Below are 26,694 nucleotides of genomic sequence, written 5' to 3' on the forward strand. Positions count from 1 at the left end.
CACTGGGCAGTAGCTCTACCGGTTATCTGCTACCTCACCCTGGTGAAATGAATTGGGTATCCCCTGCTCTGAGGACACCAGATGACCCTTCACAGTGGTCATATTGGCTCCCATATACCTCAGATCCTCCACCTTCTGTCCATTGATGGTGACAAACTACCTATACTTTTAGACATGTGCAAATGCACATTAATTTGTTGTAAGGCAGAGCCATCTGTGAGAAAAAGAAATATAGATTTATTAGCTGTGTTGGTCTACATATAAAGGGTAACAAATGTGCAAAGTAAATTTGGTGCAAGGGGTGATTTTCAATGGGGAGAAAGGGGACTCATTATTTTGAAAGTTACTCACTCTTTACTGAAGGGAGAATAAACTGCCTAAACATATCGGACCAATTCACAAAAGGATTAATGACTACAAGGAGTAGTGCTACAGAAGAACTCTTTTACCTGTTCTAACATGTCTTTGTGATTCCACCTGAAACAATCTGTGTCCTGTAAGTAAAAGTGGAAAGATTGCATCATCCTTTCTATTACTTTTAATTATATATGAATACTCCCATTATATTAACATTTTAGAGGTTTTGATGCCAATTTACAATCCATGTATTAGTATGTAAAAAAGCACAACAGGAATACAACTTTATGTACTCCAAAATGCCTTTAGGAGTAGGTGCCAATAATTTGAAGTTGAGATGTATAGCAAAGGCACCCCAAATGACAGAGCTCTGATCTAAGATAAGAGTGATAAAGTTCATGTTGTTCTTTCACCACAAATAAAGGTAAATGTTACATTTGCAGTATAAGTATAATATAGGATTAAGCTGATGGGAACATCCTAGTAGTAATAGAGCCCACTAGAGAACCATTAGTGATGTCCAGATGGCCTGGGTTGAGACTTGTTTTTCTTTTGGGACTATTCAGATTGGGTTTTCTAAAAAATGATTAAATTCTTTGTTATATCCCTACTGGTGCTGAAGTAGAGGGTCTTTTAATATAAACAGGACAGTGCTCTAAGAATTATGTGCAAATCTAATACATTAGTTACATTGAATTACATGACGATATTTAAAGTCACAATTAAAATATGGTTTAAATAATTTTATGTATAGGCCATCTCATTTATAAAGCATACGCAAAAAAAATATTTTGGGGATATGTAATTACAGTGAGGCTTAAACTCCATATCTCATTATTTCCGTCATGAAAGTCAAACCTGCTACTGTATCTGGCCTTGTATTCTCGTTCATTTGAGTGCTGGCCAACTTCTTTTTACATTTGATCTCAGATTGCTGAGTAACTTTCTATTTGATCAATATAATTTTAAACTTCATCTGATCAATGATTCAGGTAAACCTTTGTTGTCATATTCAATTCCAAATGAGACCTAAAACTATGAAAAACTGAGTACATAGATCAGTAACCGCACTGTGTTTAAAAGTACTCCTGTATTCACACGTGCTCTTAAAATGGCAGATGTTATTAGTGTGTTGATCCTTAATAAGTAAACTTACAAGGGGACGCGTATAGGTCGGTGAACCTTTTCACTCATTCAGGATGTTCTTACCAGGATGTTCAAAAGTTTCAGAACAGAATCAATACACAATAATCAATAACCATTAGTTAATTCAATAATCAATGGAGGCAGTAATCGTCAAGCACCATGAATTTTCATCCATGAATAACCACACCTTTTAGTAAAGTTTAGTAAGTTTATTCCCTTATATTATCAATGCTAAAGTCATGTAGATTAATCTCAAAATCAAATGAAACACATATAAAAACAATACTGGTTGCCCAAAGCGATGAAAGAAACATAATCTAACCAAGGCTTGAATCACAACATATTCTAAGGCGACGGTGCAAATCAATAGCAAAGTCAGCTGCAATAGAGATATATGATACATAGAATTCAGCAATATAGTTCATCAAACATTTGACCCTGCAATTTGTCAGTCGTCATGTGAATAACCTCAGCTAACCCAGATTAGCATCAGCATGTTGGGCTTCAGACAAAACAATTTAGAACACAAATGTAGGAAAAAATCTAGCTAGGGAAAATTAGCAAGACAGCGCAGTTGGTACCTAAAAAGAAAAGGCATAAAAATGCAATTCGGTCACATTATCATATCTACCTTATCACGGTATTGGTCAGCAAGCAGAATCAGCCTTCATCCTCAGGTCATCAATCGATCAGCAAAGCATCAGGCTCTCAGTCAGAGAGTATGAGCCCAATGAGAGAATCTCAAGTTTCTACTCAATATCACAGTAATTCCCTAAAATTCTCTCTCCAGTCTGAAGTTTTTCCCTCTGTAGTGTTGTTATATCAAAGTCACCTAAACTATCCCCTAACTCCCTATTGGTCAATTGTACGTTTCTACACTACCCAATAACATGTCTATCCAAAATCTATGAAGTCTAATATTTTGCTCTTCACACGAAGTTGATTGGTCCGCTTTACTATGTTCTCATCATCTGGCTCGTCAGGTAACATATTTTGTTGCATCTTCGTCTCCAGTCAGTGTTTTCATTGTTCGCATCCTGGGAAAGTACATCTCACACACATTACACACAGCTTGTTACAATTTTTAGGGACATTGTCTCCTGTTAGTTGGTTCTCATGGAAAGCTGGGCTAAGCACTTTTAACAAGACAATGAGCATTTCACAGTTTAATTCACTCCATCAGCATTTTTATTTACTGCTAAGAAATACAGCTTTTGCATGAGGTCTGGCAACTAGGCCAAAATACTCGCTAAGCTAAGGCCTACAATTAATAGCTAGAACATACTTCATAACCCTTAATATGACACATGACCACATTAATCTAATACATTTTCAATATTTCATTAGTATTAATCATCAATTAGTACATTTCACGAACACTGGTGGCCATTCTCCGAGGTCACATTTTCAAACGTGTGCATTATTTTTCTACGTTATTCATTTTCTACATAATTCGTTGTTCAAAACACATTCATTAATAATTAATTAAACATTAATTAATAATTTCTAATTGAGACACCTGCTTCAGCAATCCCTCCTCAGATGACTAAATGTGTCATCACACTAATTACCACCCACAACTTTTAGAATTAAATTTCTTCAAAATGTTGTCTTCTCTTTGAATTTTCTCTCTTCTGTCCCTCATGCTGTAATTCAGTAATTTGAAGAAACTTTTTCAAATCCTCAATCTGGTAAATCTTTGGGAAAACTATCCCCAAATAACATGTCCCGTACCATCCTCTTGGAAGATGGTAATAAGCATTAGGTCCACACATATAACATATTCCCGGAATTGCAGGGTCCTGCCCATTCAACATAAATGTCCATTTACTCTGAAACAAAAACACATGCCTGCATTCACTCGTACCCACAAACAAAGTGTCAGTGCGGCCTATATATACAAAGCTTTCCTACGTGTTGCGCATCTAAATCTAATTTCCCTTGCATTTTAATTGCACTGTAAGCATAATCATTCTTGTGAGTCCTTTTCTCTAAGCCTTTTTCCTATTTCTCCTTCAGTGCCTTACTCCTGTCATCAGTATGATCTAAGAAGCTCTTCTCTAAAGGTGTAAGCAAGCATGTCAGATTATTTTTGTGTGCATTAGCTGTATCGAACGTCAATGTAGGTTCAAAGAATCCTCTAACTAATACTATGTCATTATCCTTAGCTACTCTACTCAAATAACTGATGATAGGAACAAATGAAAACCTGAGATCATGATTAGAATAAAAGTACTGGATATACTCCTGTTCATAAAACCTTGTTAGTAACAGACTACAACTTATCCCGTATGTTAGTGGAAGACTGTGATATGTGACTCCTTCCTCGACTGATGAAGGAATCTGCGAAAGTTCTCCTTGCGCATTAGTATAATCATGCAAATACTTCTCATCTAACTTAAACCCCTCTAAAGCCGTTAGTGTAGTAGTCTCAAAAGCAGAAGTATGATTGTCTCCTTTCCCATCAAGATTGGACTTACCCACAATCAATACTATAAACAAAATCCCACACATAATTGCCAAACCAATGCTCCTATAATTATAGCACCTAGCATCTCTAACCTGTTTATCAAAGTCAGCCATGATCTGTAAAGAATCAGAAAGCAGAAGTGACATCTTTTTTTTTCAGCAGTTCAGTTTCAGTTCCAGGAACCCTTCATCCTTGTCAAAATCAGTTAGCAGCTTGTCAAATCAGGTTTGTTACCTTTATCAGTGTCTTACTCAAAAATATTTCTCAGATTGTTTCAACAGTTCACCTCCTCAGTCACTTTGACGTCACCTCAAAATAATGACTCGGAACCTCCCTTTCAAAACAATAAGACATAAACTCTTGCTGCCATTCATTTGTAGTTGCAGCTCAACTCCTTCTGGGTCTGGCAATTTCTCTGTTTGTCTCTCTGAATCGTCTGCTTCTGGGAGAGCCCCCTCTGCATTAGCCTCTGCTGCTGTTTCAGTTGAGATATGTTCTCCAGAACCTTCCTGGAGGTCTCCACACTCGTCTCTAATGAGAGTGATGGAACCGTCTTCAACTAGCTCAGGTTCGGCCTCCGTTCATCCCTGCTCCTTTTTTGGTGCTGTAATTTGTCTCACAGTTGTTTGTACTCTCCACAACGCTTCTTCATGATCCAGTGGACATGCCCCTTTCTTCGTATGACTTGCGTGAATCCAGTTAGGGATCCCAGCACACTTCACAACTGTCGTAGTAGTTAGGACCACCTGGTACGGTCCATTTCAATGAGGCTCCAAACATGTCTTTTGCACATGCTTTCAGACAACAACCCAGTCTCCGGCTCTTAGGTTGTGCCCTGGATTGTGGATCGGTGGCAGTGTGGTGGCCTCCACCTGCTGAGAGAAAAAGCAGACTACATCAGCCAGACCCTTTCAGTAATCCAACACCATATGATCTGTAATGTTGACAAGTGCATTTGCTATAACTTCTGGCAACCTCATTGCCCTGCCCGTGAGGATCTCATGGGGTGACAATCCTGTCTTCCTGTCAGGTGTGTTTCTCATTGACATCAACACCAAAGCCAATGCATCAGGCCATTTCAACTTCATAGCTGCACAAATTTTGGCGATTCTTGACTTCAAAGTACCATTCATCTGCTCCACTAGTCCTGATGCTTCAGGGCGGTAACTACAATGCAACTTCTGCTCAATGTTCAGTGCTGCACACAGTAGTTTCATCACCTTGTTATTGAAGTGACTTCCCCTATCTGATTCTAAAGAGATCTGAAAACCGAAGCGAGGTATCAGTTCCCTAAGCAGCAGTTTTGCTTCTGTGAGACTATCATTTCTCTGTGTAGGGTAAGCTTCAATCCAGTGACTAAAGATGCAAACAATCACCAACACATATCTCAAACCTCTACACACAGGCATCTCAATAAAATCCAATTGCATTCTGCTGAATGGACCTCCTGCTCTTCCAATGTGGCTCAAATTAACCACTGTACCTTTCCCCGCATTTAATTGCTAACAAATGACACAGTGATGGCAAACTGATTCAGCTGCTTGTCTAAACTTAGGGTTAAACCAATCAGATTTGAACAGACGTACCATGGCATCCCTCCCAATGTGTGCCTGACCGTGATAGTACCTCGCTATCTGGGACAACAGGCTATTTGGCAAAACCAATTGACCCCCCTCAGATACCCACAATTCATCTTGTCTTTGATCCCATTTCATTTTACTCCATGAACGTTTCTCCTCTTTGTCAATGGTGCCCTGTAAAGATTTTAACCCTTCCAAGTTGTCAATCACTTAACTCGTACATGTTGTGTCTTCTTCAGGTAGCGATTCCCACTTGTCTTCAAACGATATACAGTTCAATGTACAAAACCTTGTGACTTGATCTGCATATCCATTCCCCAAGGATACGTAGTCCTGCGATTTTAGATGTGCACTGCATTTCACCATGGCAATTTCTTCAGGCAGTTGAATCACATATAACAACTACTTTATTCTCTCACCATTTCTCACTGGTGATCCAGTAGAGGTCAGAAAACCTCTCTGCAACCACAATTGACAAAATCATGAACTATTCGGAATCCATATTGACTATCCGTATATCCGTATAGATAGTGACTCTCAATCGAGCAGAATCATGGCACGCTCTAGTAAGAGCGACCAATTTCGCTACCTGAGCAGAATACACTACTCGAAGCCAGGAAGCTTCTGATGGACCTGTAATTGTGCACACAGAATATACTGCTCTCATTGTCCCTGTGTTATCTCTCAGACAAGAACCATCAACATAAACAATTTGGTCATTTTCTTCCAATCGGCTTTCTCTAGTGTCAGGTTTCGGTTTTGTGCACAACTCAGTTACTTCGAACCAATCATGTTCCACATCTTCCTCTTTTTCAATATCAATAGTATCACTTGGAAGTAAAGTTGTCAGGTTCAGCACTGTACATCTTTTCAGTGTCACATTTGGTGCTCCCAAAATACATGTCTCATACCTAGTTAACCTAGCGCCTGTAAAGTATTGTGTTTTCGTCCTTGTCAGTAAAATCTTAATCAAGTGAGGGACCATTACAGTCAGGGGATATCCCATCACTACGCCTTCACACTGTGAAAGACTCTGAGCAACTGCAGCAACTGCATGCAAACAACCTGGTAAGGGGGCTGCAACTTGGTCCAAGGTAGGTGAAAAATATGCTACTGGGCGATGAGCATCTCCATGGACCTGAGTCAAAACAGACAATGAACATGCATCACGCTCATGACAAAACAATCTGAATGGTTTTGTGTAGTCAGGCATACCCTGTTGTGTAGCCATTTTAGTTATAGCTCCATGCACGTTATTTTGACACACTAGGCCTCTGTGCACTTTAACCGAGATATATTTTATTCAGCTTTGCATTGTTATTATTACAATAACCATTTTTATGGTCTTGTTTTGTTTTCATCTATCTAACTGTCTTTGCCTAGCCTAGCACTCTGTTCTCAAACAAGACATTCTTGATCACTCTGTGCTTCATTCAAGGCTACAGTTTTGTAAATTGCCGGTGAACGTGGTAGAAGTTTATTCTCCAACATTCATAGAAAATACAATTCCTTACATAGGGACATTTTCTCGGAACATCAGCTGTGTTGTTATATACACACGTCCTTGTCCTTTACACATTAGAGGGAGATTCCAGCCAGGGAACCACAACTGTATGCTGATTGCTGAATGCTTCGCTACAGATGCTAACGCAGACCACAGGCCTTTGCTCACGTATGAGGGTTGATGTCTTCACGGGGGAACCTGAAAGACAGAACTAGAGCTTAACATGCTGTGCTCAGATTATAACCTAGATAGGAAATAGTACATCGATCATAGTGACAATATGATAGCGTTGTATTTATGCTTCATTCTTCTCATCACAATGTTAATACTGTCATGTTGTGTCGTCCTGGTTATTGCAGCTCACGCTTTGCTATCTAAGGTACAGTTGTTTTAATAAACTCATCATTGAAACATATACTGCCTCTGTTTATTGTTTATATATGAGACTGAAATGTAAGTGAGAGAACCAGATGCGACCTGAGTGACCACGACTTCCCTGAGAAGCCTAGTATGTCATGCGCTCGGCTGCCTCAATCATCACTATCCTCTGGTAGAGATGAGGCACTGCTAGTTAGCCGGAGCAAAACCCGGATTTAGAGCGACAGGTGTCACCCGCAGTGGGTTAGACTCAGTCTCCCACACTGTGGACGATTCTGCTGCTCAAAATCCAGTAGTCTCATTAGAATAATGAGAGCCTACACGACATGGCGCCGCCAACGTTTGGTCAGGCTCTAATTTTCAAGTCCTCCGGAGTATCTCTGTCTCATTATATATAATGACACCTCAATACCACATGTGGAGACGTCCGTGGTACTGAGGATTTCCACCACAGCTGCGTAGGCTATCCTACTACAGCTGGAGGTTGTTCAAGCTTGAACTTTAACAGGAACGCCCTATTTGGTATGCCTTCTCTGAACTCATAGTGTCACTACAATAGCGAACCCACAGCAGGTACAAACAGCGGTTAACATGAGACAACCTCTAACTGCACATTTATTAGCGAATGGCCTAACGGCCCAGGGGGGTCCAATCACATTTGTGGTGGCTGCCCATGCAGCTTATAGAACAGAACTTTTCTATTCTTGGGTCACATTTCTAGCAGTTGATGGGAACACAAATACATTTCACCAATATACACCTGCAGATGCGCCTGGACAATGCAGAGCATAAGCATTTTTAGAAATATCTCTATCTTATCAAGAACATAATAATTGGCTTGATGGCGCCCTACCACACACAATATTACCAGCAGGTCAGGTCCGCTAAGTAATGACGGTCCTACCTGGCCTTTATTGGCCACTTATACACCGCATCCTGCGGTTGCAAATTTAGCGGTAGCTGAGGTTCGTCATTTATATAATGAACTAATAGCGATATATAGACGATTAGTACAATTTGCGATACAAACACTAAATACAAACCCAGCATGTGCTGCTCCAGCACGTCCACATGCAGCAACACCAGGTATAAATCCTGCGACTGTACAGTCGATTATGGGTAAAGTACCCACCAAACGAGAGGAAACTCCGTTTTGGTTAGCACAAAAAATTAATGCGCTGGAGGCAGTATTTCCCCATACGGGACCTCAGGATAAACATAGAATATTAACAATGTGCTTGCCCTTTGGGATGGTCCCTACAGTAGATAACTGTAATACCTGGGGTACGGTGTTTGCCGCGCTCTATACAACCGCACATGGAACATCAACACTTGCCAATTTACCGGAGTTGTTAAAAAAAAATTACGATGAATACGGGGCTGCCCAGCCCCTAGATTTAGGGATGCAATTGATGAGCAATTTTGCCACAGTATCCTCAATCATTTTAAGTAATCTTAAACAGGATGCGGTGGCGCTTGCAGTGCACATGCGGCTCCTTGACGTTCCACAACCGGATCAGGAACAAGAGCTGCCTAAAATAATAGCAGGGACCTATTTGAGTATTGGTCGAGATAGTCTAGGGGCCAGACCACAAAAAACACAATTTCAGGGTAAATTGAATAAAGATTCCCCTAAGCAAGCACCTGAGGATAATAAGAAGTGCTGGGATAAAAAGCAACAAATTCCTAAAAAAGAGAGGGGAGAATGTCCATGCATGGAGACCCCGCAGAATAGGTATAATCTCAGGAATAGAGATAACATAAAAACGCCTGATAGATATCAATATACTGATACACGCCAATCTCATTCCTTTCAGGACTCATCAGAAAAACAAAATGAGAGAGGTGGGCGATCAGAGCAAAGGACAGAGTATGTGAAACCGAGACAGGAATCACAACGCTCTTCGGAGGTTTCTGTTAAAAAGAAAGAGAAACCTGCCCAACAAAAAACTCAATTCAAAAAGAAAAAAGTGGCAGCAGTCGCAGTCTGACATGCAGAGGTCACAATAGTTTGCCGGAATCGTCTAGAGCATCTGGAGGTGAAAGCAACTGATGACTTACCACAAGTGGAAACTGCGGATATGCGTGTCTCCACGCCTGATAGGGTGTATAAAGTAATGCTACAGTTAGAAGGAGACACTGAACGTATAATAGACGCAATCTTTTGGGATCGCGTAGTAAACATATATGATGTTTTGCTGGCCGAACAAGATTGGCCACCGGAATTTGTCCGTACCTGCCCATATGGAGAAGATGTCATTAAGCCTTCCTTCCCGCCCCTTGTTCCAGAGGAACTCGCTGAATCCTATTCCATTTAATTGGCTTTAGCACAAGCACCCGCATTATACAGAAATCATGTAGGATGGGATAAAGAATCCCCCTACCATGTAATTCTAATTAAAAGTGAACCTCAATCGCAACCGCAGTAACCTATAAAACAGGAAGCAAAAGCACCGGTGAGAGAAATACTCACGCAATTAGAGTACCAGGGCGTAATTGAATCCTGTGTCTCACCAATGATTAACCCATTATTCCCAGTAGCTAAGCCAGACCATTCATACAGAATAGTCTTAGACAACAGACATTTAAACAGTCATACACGCACTTATGCTATTCAAAACTGGCATAGCACAGCACTAATAAACAACATAGTGCGCAAAAAATACAAAACAACACTGAACATTTCCAATGGTTTTTTCTGCCAGAATATAGCACCTGAGAGTAGAGACTTAACAAGTTTCAGTGAACTAGACTCCCAGCAAAAATTCTGTTGTTTACCTCAAGGGTATAGGAACAACCCAGGACTGTTCGCAGCTCGTGTTACTGCAATTTTGCACGAGATTGACCCTGAAGCAATATCCTATGTAGATGACATCTATCTCATGGATGATGAATTACTACAACATTTAAGACGGGTAGCCTGCATTGTTGTCGGATTTGCTAAATTTGGCTACAAATTCAACCTAAAGAAAAACAAAAAATAGCCTTCCTCAGCATCCTGTTCCTAGGATATGAGCTGCCAAGTGAAGGAAAGATCTTCGTTCCACAATTCTTAGAGAAATGCGCACAGTTACAACCATCAAATACGATTAAAAAACTCCAATCACTATTGGGTTTCCTCAATTTTGGCAGAATTTACATTCCAGATTATGCTACAGGCATAAAACCTTTATATGATCAAATAAGTCCTGATTTTTCAAGTAAATTCTGGACAACTGAACATACATGCATTCATCAGGAGTTGCAAACAGATATGCTTGCAGCACAACACTTACACACGAGGGACAACAAAACACACTTGGTCATCAGAGTAATAGCTGGGGCCATCGGTTTCACCTATGTGACATTTAATGAAGGTGAGACAGTCCCGATTGCATACAAATCACACTTATACTCAGCGGCAGAACAACGCTTTGCTCCCACTGAGAAAATTCTCACTGCTGTGTAGATGGCTGTCATTAAAGAAAGACCTTTTGGCCAAGGAAAACACATTATTGTTGTTTCTCTGATGCAAGCCCTACAGGCTGTTACAAAAGCCAGCATTCCAAATGCAAAAACATTACATCCACGTTGGATACAATGGGCTATGTCTCTGACAGCCACTGATGTAGACTACATTTTTGACCCAAAGTTACAAACACAAGAATTTTTGCAATACGAAATAGAATACCCAGTTCCAGTAAATACATTGCCTATTGAACAATATCATAGAGTCATGTACGCCGATGGCTCAGCACAACCTGCAATTGGAAATAAACATCAATATTCTGCTGCTTGCGCAGTTGTAAGTGGCTACATGGAGGGCAATAAATTCTGTCCTCTACATACATTAATGCAAACCCTAGGGGATTGCACTGCACAATTGGCAGAACTAAAAGCTCTGCTGATGGCACTGGAACACATGGATCCTGCACAGCTTACGTTGATTGTTTGTGATTAATATTATTGTGTCCAGTCCTTTAATGAATACCTGCATTATTGGAGCCAGAATGGGTTCAGGGATTCCAAAGGCAACACCATTAAACACAGACTGCTGTGGGGGAATGTAGCAGATCTTAAATAAATGCTACCTTATGTCCATGTTGTACACACAGTTGGACACCAGCGTGTTGGAATACATGTTGTTGGAAATACATTGGCTGATGAAGCCGCAAAGTCAGCAGTGGCCACTGTAGCTGCAGTGACTCGCTTGAGTTCCAAACCGGACACAGACATTTGGGCTGCCATGACAGCTACGGCTGATGGTAAGCCCTATCCTAATGGATTTCCTAATAAATATACCTATTGAATGGGGGATCGCCTGAACGCTGAAGTTAGAATACCAGGTGTAGACGTAAGGGACATCCCCAACAAAGACATAATATCAGGATTGATTAAAGCAGCGCATGAGGGGGTAGCATCTGCCCATGCTGGCGTGGCAGCTACAATTTCGATCTTGCAGGCCGGTTACTGGTGGCCAGATCTCTAAAAGAGACCAAGCAGTATGTCCTTTGTTGAGACATATGTGAACAAATTAAAGTTTCAACTGCCAAGCGCCCGCCACAGACACCCCTCTTAATTTCTAACAAACCATTACAATGTGTATGCTTGGACCACTGTGGTCCCCTAACACCTGATAGTGCATACAAGTATATTCAAGTCGCTGATTCATGCTCCAGATTTTTATGGGTGTGGCCACAACGCTCGGCTGATGCTCGGACTGTTATTAAAGATTTGCAAGTCTTTATTGGTACATATGCAGTTGCGGCCTTCCATTCGGACCAGGGCCCTGCTTTCCCCTCAAGGGCATTCAGGGACGCCATGGCTTCGTTGGGGGTCCAACTCCAGTACTCGTCTCCATTTCATCCCAAGGGAAATAGTGCAGTGGAGCAATTAAACCATGGTTTAAAGCAATTCTTAACAGCCAGAGTCTTAGGTACGGGTCGCATTTGGCTTAACCACCTATATGGAGTCAGGAAAGCACTAAATAATCTGCCTAAAAGGTCCGTGGGGGGTCGTACTTCATATGAATGACTGTTCGGAACTCAAATGTATGTTCCGGATCTTGATGGTCCTGGTGTGGAGACCGCAGAAACAGCTTTTGACATGAATGAACATGTCACTGTCTTACAGGAATTGCAACAGTTCTGTGATGATAATTCTTCTAACAGTGCCGCCTCCACAGGAATCAAGGATGTGCCTGTAACATCTCCTGGCTTGTACGTGAGAAAGTCGCTGAGAAAAAGGAATTTGGCCCTTCTTATCGAGCACCATTCCCAGTACTAGGGATACACGGTACCAGAACTGTAGTTCTACCACCGTTGGCAGGTGCCAAAAAAAATCATTTTGTCTCCATCGACAATGTCAAACTACACCATGTGGCCGATCCTGCACAGCCGACCAAGAGGAACATCCAGTAGTTCCCGAACCCCTCTCACTACTGGTGAAAAAATTCTTCTACAAGTTGTATATACCAACACCAACACCTCTCTCAGCCTGGGGAGGGTGGAAGATGATCTTGCATTAGTTCCACTAACATCAACTAATTTAGAAACATTTGACTAAGTTAACTCAACTCCGACACAAACGGATGGTGCTATCTATAGTGTGCCACCACAGGAAACACCAACTCCACCACTGACAACGGCTCTGCCATTTGCACGAACTGCCTCTGAATATTTTGTCAACTTCAATGATGACTTCTCGGATTCATTTGCCTCGTCGGCAGCTGACTTGACAAGTACACGTAAGCTAAAAAACGGGCTGAAAGAATCATATTTTATTTTTCCATGGAACTATCTATGGCTCTCTGTGACTGTCTTAGCCTTTTTACTTTGGATTGGTTTTGTCATCACCTTCTTCTCAATAATACATGGGCACTTTCTTCCTGAAAGATCAACAGCTGAACTGGTGGAGGAGTTTTTAAAGCCACATTTTTCATCACATAAAGTCTGAAGAGACTTATCCTTTGTGAACATTTCCACTGTGCCAATTCCTGATAGGATTGTTTGGGACAAAGTAATGTTTGATATATATGGTCCCACAGAAGTTATTAAAATACTGTATGTGTTCAAATTATCAATGAATGATATAGTAATACCAGGCATTGTTTCTGATGATTTGGATGTGAAGACAGTTGATTCTATGATGACTGAATTGCAATATTATACTGTTTTAATTACACACAATGGGAACATTTCACGACTCCGCCACAGGGGAGTTCCAAAACATATTCTGAAAAGTTTGTATATTTTTCTGGGCACAATGTGAAAAATGCTGAGTCATATTATTTTAAAGTACCGCCTATTAAGGATATACATATGTTAATGACCAAAACAAAATTTATATATTCGGAATCCTTTGGCTTAAAACGATTGATCTGAAAAGTGTGTGGGGAACAAGAAATTGGCAAATTGAGGGAAAGGAAGCATTGTTCACAGCATGCCTTATTCCTGTACAAATAATCTTTTTAAATGAAACAGTACAACAGACAAGTTGTTTAGGCTTAGCAAACATTTGGGAATTAAACATGCCCAGTATACCTGCCCCCGCAAAGTTTTATAAATGGAAAAAATATACAAATGCAACTGAAAATCAGCTTGATTAATGGGTCGAGAATGGTACATTTAATGCATCACTGACACGTCCTGGTGGGTGGATATTGTGGCCAATAGATACCAATGGGTGTCATCAAAGTTTTATTAACTCCTCAGGGGTTTTTAGGACGAGTAGGCCAGATCCTCGCTATATATCATCAGAGCATGCAGGTATAATTACAACATATAGGGCCAGATGTATCAAGGTTTTTTGCATTCGCAAACGGAGCGAATGCCCGTTTGCGAATGCAAAAAGCCAGTTCAGAATGTATGAAAGACATTCTGAACGCAATTTTAAGGAATCGCTAAAATAGCGATTCCTTAAAATTGCGACCCTGTTTAGAGAGTCGCAAATTGCGACTCTCTAAATAAGAAATCACAAATAAGGATTCCTTATTTGCGATTTCTTAGCACATGTATGAAGCCATTCCTAAATGCGATTTGGGCATTTAGGAATCGCTATTTACCACCAGGTTGAACCTGGTGGTAACCATGTGCAAAATTTAAAAATGCATTTAAAATGCATTTTTAAAATGTACATGTAAAGCACACATGCCCTTTTGGCATGTGTGCACCTTACATGTCCCCAAAATGTTTTTGGAGTGCAGCAGAGGGGGCCTTAGGCCCCCAGCACCCTGGGGTTTTGCATTTCCAAAATTGCAATTTCTGGTTAAGAAATCGCAATTTTGGAAATGCAAAAAATTCGCAGATATGGGCCAACAGGCCCATAGGTGCGAATGGGGACAGATTCCCTATTTGCGATTCAGTAATAGCATTTGCGATTTTTAAGAAATCGCTATTACCGAATCGCAAAAATCATACATACGTTTTTGCATTTCTGAAATAGCGATTTCTTAAAAATCGCTATTTGGGAATCGCAAATCGGTTGTATGATACATCTGGCACATAGTGTGGGAAAATCGTGCCAGCAATGGTTAAAATCATCCTCACTAGATGCGGTTAGAGAACATCTCAGTCTCCTGTCTAACACCGCTGATCTACAAGATTTATTGTTAGGCCCCAGAACACCACGTAGGAAGCGTTTCTTATATACAAGTATATAATGAAATTTGGAAACTTTCCCAACAAGATGCTGCTGCCCGGTTAAGGCAAATAGATCCTGAAAATCTTAAAAAGGCATTACTGTTGTGGATAATGGGATTAACACCTTGTCTGACCGGATATATACCATAAATAATATTGTCTCTTCTGCTATAGACGTTATACAATCAGATATGTCTTCTTTACACCATGGACAGAGTCAGATCAGGTCCATTATGCAGTTGGGTTGGATGCTTCAAACATTGAAGGCGGGTCGCATTCCATGGCAGCATGTCAGTGCAAGGGAGATATTTTCTTCCTTTAATTTAACGCGACAACAACAACTAATGGCTAAGAAGGAAGCGACTTATGTCATGCTTAACTTCGAGAAATTAGAAAAGTTGCCTTTTACTGTGGCCGAAATACCATCTGCTGAGTGGTTAATACATAGGGTTATTAATCTGCCTATTTCAACACTTCAATTCACCTCCTTTTTAAAACACATTCTGGTAGGAAGATATGAAAAGCTGGGAGATAGTTACATTCATGAGGCATAGGAGCTTCCCTTCTCATACAAATGCTTCAGTGGCATGAAAGAAGTCTTTCTTAGCAGTAGTGAATGTGAGACTTCAGTCAGCCATTCGATGGTTTGTAAACAGCTGTCCTTGCATGGGGCATGTAACGCCTCTGCTGCGAACTTGGCTTGTTATCTGAAGGGAGTTCCAGACCCGTTGATTAGACCTATCTTCCAGGTGCTTTCAAACGGCAGCTATGTCCTACTCAATGGTGAAGACTGTTGTGGCATGTGGGCCGGAATGGTTTACGGTGTATCGGTCTCCAAGGTCAGTACATGCTGCAGGAACGTTCTCTTTCCCCCCACTAAAATTAGGGAGGTAGCTGATATTTGTCCTCACATTGCCACTTCAAACGTGATTTTTGACAAGTTAAGCAGACTCAAGGCCTTACTGTTTCAAAAGCATGTGGCCCCTACATCTGTGCGCGAGACCTAGGCACTTCAAGTGGCAAGGTCATCAGCAGAAATACAGTCCCTGTTAAAAACAAACTTTCTGAGATACTTTGGTGAACTCGTGGGACGAATATTCAATGCATCCAGTACAACTGGAATCGCACATTTTTTCAAAGCTGTTGGTTCTGGTTTCATTCACACCTTCTCCTCTATATTAGGTTTGATACCTTCAGCTATCCGCTCAATCTTCGGTAGTATTTTTGGGGGATTTCCGATAAATTTGGCTTTATTGACTGGCATCTTGCTGTTGTTTATGCGCAATGGCTGTCTCGCCACAACAAGGAGAAATGACGGCGCTCCCATCAGCGCAGCTGTGTCGTGAGCGTATGATGCAGTATTTTGGAGCAACACTCCTGGAGCAATTGGAGTGTGGCTGGTCTTTGTCATTCAGACTGGTTTTTTCATTGTGTGCAGCCCGTGTTTGGGGTCCTCTGGTGCTCTTTCGAACATGCACTGGAAATCTGCCTTTCACAGCAGCGCTTGCCTGAAATAGATGATGATCTGTTGATGTTTTCGCTGAGGGTTCATTATCGGACATGCGCATTGAGGTTGCTTTTGCTGCGTGAAGCTACTTATGAGTTACCCTTCCTGGAGGAAGTTGTTTACAACTCATCACTGGGCACACACTGAATGCTGCCTTGGTTGACACTGGGGCTACGGAACACATCTGCTCCTTGATCCTTCTTGGCGAGGACTTTTCGGTTTTACCATCGGCTGAAGTGGAAGATCTCCTATTCTCCATGACTCGTACCAAGTTTGGAACTTTTCTAAATTGACATGTCTTTCAAATTCGGTTATATGCCACATGCTCATGTTTTAAATTGTCTCGTTGGATGCTTGTGTGTCCCTTTAATTTGTCCAAATTGACTTCGCTTTTATATATATCTGAGGTTGAGCTTTTTAGCAATAAAATTTTAGCTTTGGCTTTGAACCACTTTAACCGACAAGGGGAGGGTGTTGTGTAGCCATTTTAGCTATAGCTCCATCCATGTTATTTTGACACACTAGGCCGCTGGGCACTTTAACCTAGATATATTTTATTCGGCTTTGCATTGTTATTATTACAATAACTATTTTTATGGTCTTGTTTTATTTTCATCTATCTAACTGTTTTTGCCTAGCCTAGCACTCTTTTCTCAAACAAGACATTCTTGATCACTCTGTGCTTCATTCAAGGCTACAGTTCGGTACATTGCTGGTGAATGTGGTAGAAGTTTAGGCGGTCATCGACCGCTAGGGTCGACGACCACGGAAGCACCGCCAACAGGCTGGCGGTGCTTCCTTTGCCGCGGTCGCCCAGCCGGGTCCGGCGGTTTCCCGCCGGATTACCCCCGGCTGGGAGAATCCTCGCAAGGGGATTCCGACCCCCTTCCCGCCAGCCTGTTTCTGGCGGTTTTCACCGCCAGAACCAGGATGACGGGAACGGGTGTTGTGGGGCCCCTGGGGGCCCCTGCACTGCCCATGCCACTGGCATGGGCAGTGCAGGGGCCCACTAACAGGGCCCCAGAAAGATTTTCACTGTCTGCATTGCAGACAGTGAAAATCACGACAGGTGCAACTGCACCCGTCGCACCCCTGCAACTCAGCCGGCTCCATTTGGAGCCGGCTTCATTGTTGCAGGGCCTTTCCCGCTGGGCCGGCGGGTGCTCCTTTGGCGGGCGCCCGCCGGCCCAGCAGGAAAGCCAGAATGGCCTCTGCGGTCTTTTGACCGCGGAGCGGCCAAGTGGCGGTTCCCGTTTGGCTGGCGGCTACCGCCGCCAGCCAAACTCGGAATGAGGGCCTTAGTCTCCAACATTCATAGAAAATACACATTCTTACGTAGGGACATTTTCTCGGAACATCAGCTGTGTTGTTATATAAACACTTCCTTAGAGGGAGATTCCAGCCAGGGAACCACAACTGTATGCTGATTGCTGAATGCTTCGCTACAGATGCTAACGCAGACCACAGGCCTTTGCTCAGGTATGAGGGTTGATGTCTTCCAGGGGGAACATGAAAGGCAGAACTAGAGCTTAACATGCTGTGCTCAGATTATAACTTAGATAGGAAATAGTACATCGATCATAGTGACAATATGATAGCGTTGTTTTTATGCTTCACTCTTCTCGTCACAATTTTTATACTGTCATGTTGTGTTGTCCTGGTTATTGCAGCTCATGCTTTGCTATCTAAGTTGAAGTTGTTTTTATTAAACTCATTATTGAAACATATACTGCCTCTGTTCGTTGTTTATATATGAGAAAGAATTGTAAATGAGAGAACCGGATGTGACCTGAGTGACCACGACTTCCCTGAGAAGCCTAGTATGTCATGCGCTCGGCTGCCCAATCATCACTATCCTCTGGTAGAGATGATGCACTGCTAGTTAGCCGGAGCAAAACCCGGATTTAGAGCGACAGGTGTCTCCCACAGTGGGTTAGACTCAGTCTCCCACACAATGGACGATTCTGCTGCTCAAAATCCAGTAGTCTCATTAGAACATGAGAGCCTATGCGACAACCCAATGGTGGAGCTCTGCATAAACTTTCTCTCAACTCGTGAACACTCTCATTTCATCCTTATCTAACATTGGTGACATCCTTATGAGTCAGATTCTGCAATGGTTTTGAAACCTCTGAAAAACTTGGGATCCATTGGAGACAGTAGCCCATCATTCCCAAAAACATCCTGACATCTCTCTGTGTGGTCACAGGACTCATCTGTAGTCTCATTGTAATCCTCTCTCTGGATATTTTCCTTGACCACTTTCTCCATTTGGTGACCCAAATACTTCACTACTTTCTGACAGTACTGCAATTTCAGTGGAGACACTTTACGACCATATTTTCCCAAATGATTTCACAGGGCAATCGAGTAATACTTACACTCGTCCCTTGTCTTGGACGCAATCAATGAGTCATCAATGTACTGTACCAAGGTCGATAGAAAAGGTAACTCTAATGACTCCAAATTCTTTTTCAAGTTTTGGTTAAACAAGAAAGGTGATTGCGTGTACCCTTGAGAAAGTCTACACCAGCAGTAGACTCGATCCAGGAATTTGAAACAAAAGTGAAATTGACTATCCTCATGAAGAGGCACAGAAAAGAACACTTGTGACAAATCAACAACTATGAACCATTCTGCATCACATGGAATCTAAAACATTATCACAGCTGGATTGGGCACTACAGGACAACACTTGACCACAATCTCATTTATTTTTCTCAAATCCTGAACAATTGAACCTTCCCACAGGGCTTCTTCAAACCCATTATTGGTGAATTACTGAGCTGCTCAACACCTCCTTCAAAATTTCCTGTTTCACAAAGTCTGCAATTAACTGAGTCAAGCTCATCATGACATCTTGTGTCATGTTGTACTGCGGAAGTTGAGGGAACACTGCATTCGGCTTTAAGGTAACCTTGATTGGCTCATCTCCCTTGATCCAGCCCACTTCTCTCAAAGTCAAATCCCATATGTTCTCTTGTACTGTTCCCTGCAAATCAGAATGGAGCTTTTTCACTGTGAACATCAGGAAAAACTCAGTCAATGGGGTACTCCTCATTTGTAGCTTCACACTCAGTTTCTGGGGTGGGTCTTCTTCATCATCACTGTTCATCTGGATCTCAATTCCATCATTTGAGCAAGCAATCGGACACTTTGTCTTACACAACAAGTCCCTTCCCAGTATGGATACCGGACTCGAATCACAGACTACAAATTTATGCAGTCCCTGGAAATTGCCAATCTCAATTTGCACTGGATCTGTAATCGGGTTTGTCAGATGCTGATTCACTACTCCCACAACCTGAACTGTTCTTTCTGAAAGGGGCAAATTCAGAACTTCTGCACTTCTCATTGTAGAGCATGTAGCTCCCGTGTCCACCAGAAATGAGACTGTGTGACCCATTACCTTTCCCCTCACATAGGGTTCCCGCTGATCTACTTCTACAGAAGGTGCAAGCACACATGGCTCCTCGCCTGAACTGTCACCTGTCCATTCACCATTTATTTCATTCTCACTTTGTAACTGGAATTGATGTACTGTGTTACTACTTCTGTTTTGCGTCTGATCTGTGACCTGTTGAGAAAGCATCATCTGTTGTTGCTCCATCGGGGTTTGAGGTATCTGCATTTGCTGTCTAGGTACCAGGGGAACCTGCGCTGCATCGGTTGTAATTGTGACACTTGTGCACGGGGCATTTTCACCTGTTGCATGTGCTGAAAAATGTGCATCTGATTCACATTATTCTGGGAATTTGGATTAACACCCCTTAATCTCGGTCCTCTCACTTTCTGAAATGTATTGATGTCGTTACTTTGCTGAACAACACCCTCCTGCACCATCATCGGACACTCCCGCTTCTAGTGTCCCGCAGCATCGCAAATGTGGCACGGTAATAGCTTCTTCATCCCCTGCACATCATTCTGAACCACTACAGTATTCAAATCTGGACCATGATTCATATTTCCTCCACTACCTCTACCTCTCATCTTAGACTGAAACATGAGATTTCCTTTCTGCTGTGGTATCTACTGCACAAAACTTCCTTGCACTCCCGTTTGAGCTGTGTTAATATGCATCGCCATCACCTTCTCCTTCAACTTTTTCTGCTTCAACTCAATCTCATCACTACAGTATTTTGCATACTGCAACTCCTCATCAATCGGCTTTGCTTGACAGCAAACCAAATCACTCTTAATCATCTGACGTATCTCAGGTCTCAACCATTCCACAAATCTGAACACAAAATGCAGCATGTCTTTCCGCTCAATTGCTTCTTTGCCACTGTACTCCTTGAATGCCTTCAACAATCTCTCATAGTACGCATGTATTGACTCCTTTACTTCCTGCACTCTCCTATCAGTCCTCTGCCAATCAATATTCTTGGGCGAAATCCTTGTCTTCAGAAACTCGATCACTTTATAATAATATTTCATTACCTCAGGAGATGGTGCACCTATATTCATATCTCTCTCCGGTTCAGTTGTTGGCCAATCTACAGCTCTCTTACACTAAACCCACAAGTCCTCCCACAAACACTTCGTGAGCTTCACAAACCTGTCTGTCTGCTGATACCACTCTCCTGGCTTCTCTCTCAATTTTGGGTAATCATTCGTGAACTACAGAATATGACTCCTATTCCAAGGAACATGAACAAAACTTCCCCCTGGGATTTCTCTCATTGGTAAAATCTTCACCGGATCCTTGTCCTCTTGTACATTCTCAGTTACCTCCAAAGAATCTCTTTTCTTCTTATCTCTTTTCTTTACCCATCTGCCTACCCACTTCTCTAAGGCTCCCCAGACCTGAGCACTCTGCAATAGTTCTTTAAGGTGTGCCTTCATTCCGGCTGACCTCATGTGTTCAAAATCCTTTGCCTCAAAATCCAATCTGTAACTTCTCTTCAAATGCTTAATTTTCTCAATTTCTATGCCATGTTTTTCTGCCAAATCTGCCAATCTCTGATGCACCTTGCCACCTCTCTTGTAATCCTTGGGCATACATATCTCAACTCTGCACTGTAATCTATTCACCCCCATTTTTCCCTCAACTAATTCACTTGCTTCCATGCTCAATCTGACACAATTTATTTGCTCCTCACCCTTAGAGGCAGTCTGTGGGCTATTCAGCTTGTCTAACCATTCAGTCAACTGCTGAGCTGTCAATCCATGTAACGAAATGTTACTTGCTTCAACTGGTGACCTCTGTTGTACCCCTGTACTCAGAGTCTGCGGGATCAATAATTTCAGGCTTTGACCTGCATTTGGTCCATTCATAGCATCTGGAAGTGTAACGAGTTGACTAAGATCTAACAATGATCTGGATCCATCAAAAGTCTGACCCACGGAAGAGACTACCTGAACTTGTTCATTTGGTCCCCTCCTCATTAGACTGTGAGACATTGCTCCCTGTTCACTCATAATTGGTTTCTTCTGCACAAATAATGGTACTGCTGGACCAACAGTAATCAGCAGCGATATTGCATCTGGGGCTACTCTGCCACCTGTACTCTGTGGGAGAGTAACTCCCATATTCTGATTCATTACCGGAGTCAAGTCTGACTATGTCCCTGTCATTGGCATAAATCTCAGCATTACCTGCAGCTGCACTTGAGGCAACAAGATCAGAGTCTGCTCCGTCTGGACCAACATTGGTCTCGGTACCACTTGCTCGGTAGGCACCACTAAGTTTGAAGTTGTCTCTAGAATAGGCACATCAGGATAAATTCTCTATATCGATGGTGGCTGCATCTGCGCCTGAACTACTGGAGTAGTCAGCACATTAGGACTACCTTGTGTCGTGAATCCTAGTTTGTTTTAATGGGATAACAGGAGTTAGCTTAGCCTCTGGCTTGTAGACTCGTGCCCCCGTCACCTAGTGACTTTTAACCTACTTAGCTTGCTCTGTCTTAGCCCATTTAATTATTTATTTCTTCTAAGATGGCTGCCTTGTTTATAGTTAGGCCACTTGTTATGAGTTACATTATCAGTGTCACCGCGCCAAGGCGTCAAGATCAAGCACCAAAGACAAACAAACAGTAGGTGTTCACACTTAGGGATTTTCCCTCTCTATACTTTCGAGGGATTGTTGATATTAATTGCCGTCCCAAGCATGTCTGTTATCTATTGTTTAGGAATAGACCTACGTCAGGGGACCTTGTAGATCTGTATAAATACATCACACTTTAGACAGATAATCAGAGGGATTCCGACCAGAGGGCATCGCCACCATCGCTGATACCGATGCTGCAGACGTCTTGACGCTGACCCAGTCTTCGTGTCCCTGCGGAGTCTGAGATAGAGACCTCATTCCAAGGTAACGAGGGTCGGGGGCTCCTCTCATGGACATGGCATTGGCAGATTAGGTTTAACAAACCCAGCTCTCCTTTAGGTAGGAGGTAAGGCCTTTTTACATTAGGGCATCTTACATCTCATATATCTTTTCTATGTATTGCAAAATGGTGGGGGTCTTCGTAACAATGACTCTCATCTTCACAATACTGTTATTTGCTTTATTCATTATCCTAATTATTGCAGTCCATGCAACTTATTGCAAATTGCAGTTATGTTAAATAAAAAGCTATTATAACTTTACTGCATCTGTGTCATTGCCTGTGTTTGTATGAGACATAATATATCTGTGAGAAAAGGGTAATCTCCGTTTAACCATGACACTCCCTGAGATATCTTATTTTTGAGTCCATGCGTAAACGGCTGCCATAAATCACCTTTTACTATTGTGTTTCTGGTGAGGTGCTGCTAGTGAGCCGGTAAGGTTGGGATAACAGTTGCGACTTGTTGTAGGAAAGACGCAGTCGCCTACAAACAAAAGTACTGTCATCCTTAAACCACACGTCTTGCTCAGAGCAAGAGTCCAAACTACGACACTTGCACGGCACTCTGTGACAGGTTAGCATTAACCTGCATTGGACTCCCTGTCCCCGGCGCCTGTGCCGGGCTGTTGGATCAGCACTAGTATTCGGACCACTTTTGTGCACTGCATACGGTGATGGTCTGCCTCTCAGTATCTGTGTAACAAGATCCTCAGCATCTGATTCCTCCTCTACTATGGAAGACCTTTCAGCTTCCTTACTCTCGGATGGACTTCTATTAGTCTTTCTAGTCACTTTCTTCCCTTCCGTCTCATCCTCCTGTGTTATAGCTGAAAACAACTTTACTCCCTGCAAAGTCTCTGCTCCCCATCTCTTCTGTTCCTAATCCCATTTCACTTCCCCTAAAGACTTTTCTACCCTTCTTATTCTTTTCTCAAATGTCAACTTCTCTTGCTGTCTAGATACCAGCTCCCAAACTGCTAACACCTCAAACTGTGGTGGTCTCGGAAGGGCCATCCGCAATTGCTCTAAAATTCTCAAACTGAATGTCCCATTCTCGGGAAACGCTAAGCTCCCATTTTCTCTGTCAACTTGCACCATTGCTTTAACCAAAGACATGACGCAACACCTCTCTCCTCCAATACAATGCAAGCTGGTGTATTCTCTGGCATGGTAGGCTCGCCAACACTCGCTCTAATATACGTATCTCCCCTTAGGGCACACTTCAACACCTTGAAAAACTTCATCTTTTCTACTTTTATTTATTCAAAATCAAATCAGGAAATTACTTTTACTCCCAAGATTCCTTTCACCCATGTGCTCAACCAATTGCCTCTCACGGACGGCTGCCAATACGTGCGCGACCCTTCTTACTGACCGACCTATCCCAGCGTGGCTCCAATGACATCACACTCACACGCACTGAGGCTCGTCCTCCTAAACTTCGATTCACACAAAACTAATGCAAATATTGTGAGCACTAATCAATAACCAATAACCAAAACAAATCTGCCAGTTTACTACAGGAAGGAAACACAAGCACTTCAGAAACCTTACAAATTTTCACTGATGGCTCTTTCGCACATGCAGCTCTTCCTCTTTCTCAGTCTCCCAGATTTGCAAGCAAAATTTGACCCGCAAATTTTACTCTCAACTGATCAATGAGTCTGTCCTAGTGCACATAGGACTCGCCAAATCTCAGTTGAATTTTTTTCTCTCGCCAACTTAACTTACGCACTGACTTGTTGACCCCGCATGATCAACCTACTAAACCAGACAGATTACAACATATAACCAAGTGTCTCATACACTTTTCAATATACTCCGGAGTCTTAGAACACGCACGGTAGGTACATCAACAACCACGTGGACAATTTTAGAGCTCAACGCGCCACACACATGTGAAGTTCGATGACTTCCCTACTCTCACACTGCGGAATACACACACTCCTACTAAAACTTCATTTGAAGTACACAAACTCCCTAAATCCTCACATACGTCACAAGTCACCTGCGATTTGCATAAGCTGTGCAAGTGCAACCTATCTCTCTCACTCTATCACTAGAATACCAGAAACATACCCAATATCACTAGCAGGATCTAGGAAAGTCATTTCTGGGCTTCAGGGAACATCATTTTCTCTACGAATGTCATCTTTGTAAAACAAAATCCAAATCTCAATAATAGTGAACTCCCAAACAGATCAATCTTTAAACTATTACCATAAATAGGGACACCTGTCCAGTCTCTCATCACAACTGTTAACACCTGTCACTCCTTTCTGGACACTTATGGCAACCTCCTGAAGAGACAAACCATCAGTCTGCTACCAGAACTGTTAGCGCGTGTGTCCTTAATAAGTAAACTTGTCGTTGTATAGGTCGATGAACCTTTTGACTCGTTCAGGAGGTTCTTACCATAGTTTCAGAACAGAATCAATAATCAGTACACAATAATCAATAACCATTAGTCAATTCAATAATCAATGGAGTCAGTAATCGTCACGCACCATGACTTTTCAGCCATGAATAACCACACGTTTTAGTAAGGTTTAGTAAGTTTATTCCCTTATATTAACAATGCTAATGTCATGTAGATTAATCTCAAAATCAAATGAAACACATATAAAAACAATACTGGTTGCCCAAAGCAACGAAAGAAACACAATCTAATCAAGGCTTGAATCACAACATATTCTAAGGCAACTGTGCAAATCAATAGCAAAGTCAGCTGCAATAGAGATATATGATACATAGAATTCAGCAAGATAGTTCATCAAACATTTGTACCTGCAATTTGTCAGTCGTCATGTGAATAACCTCAGCTAACCCAGATTAGCATCATCATGTTGGGCTTCATGCAAACAATTTAGAACATAAATTTAGGAAAACATCTAGCTAGGGAAAACTAGCAAGACATTGCAGTTGGTACCTAAAAAGAAAAGGCATAAAAATGCAATTCAGTCACATTTTCATATCTACCTATCCACAGTATGGGTCAGCAAGCAGCATCAGTCCTCAGGTCATCAATCGATCAGCAAAGCATCAGGCTCTTAGTCAGAGAGTATGAGTCCAATGACAAAATCTCGAGTCTCTTCTCAATATTGCAGTAATTCCCTAAAATTCTCTCTCTAGTCTAAAGTCTTCCCTCTGTCGCGTTGTTATATCAAAGTCACCTAAACTATCCCCTAATTCCCTATTGGTCGATTAATCATACGTTTATACACTACCCAATAATATTTCTATCCCAAATCTATGAATTCTAATATTTCGCTCTTCACACGAAGATGATTGGCCCGCTTTACGATGTTCTCATCATCCGGCTCGTCAGGTAATACATTTTGTTGCATCTTCGTCTCCAGTCAGTGTCTTCATTGTTCGCATCCTGGGAAAGTACATCTTACACACATTACACACAACTTGTTCCAATTTTTAGGGACATCATCCCCTGTTAGTTGGTTCTCATGGAAAGCCGCTGCTAAGCACTTTTAACAAGACAATGAGCATTTCACAGTTTAGTTCACTCCATCAGCATTTTTATTAACCGCTAAGAAATACAGCTTCGGCATGAGGCCTGCAACTAGGCCAAGATACCCGCTAAGTAAGGCCTATAATTAATAGCTAGAACATACTTCAAACCCTTCATATGACATATTACTACATTAATCTAATACATTTTCAATATGTCAGTAGTATTAATCATCAATTTTTACATTTCGTGAACACTGGTGACCATTCTCCGAGGTCACATTTTCAAACATGTGCATTATTTTTCTACATTATTCCTTTTCTACATAATTT

This window comes from Pleurodeles waltl, chromosome 11 (assembly GCF_031143425.1).
Source record: "Pleurodeles waltl isolate 20211129_DDA chromosome 11, aPleWal1.hap1.20221129, whole genome shotgun sequence".
Taxonomy (NCBI): Eukaryota; Metazoa; Chordata; class Amphibia; order Caudata; family Salamandridae; genus Pleurodeles; species Pleurodeles waltl.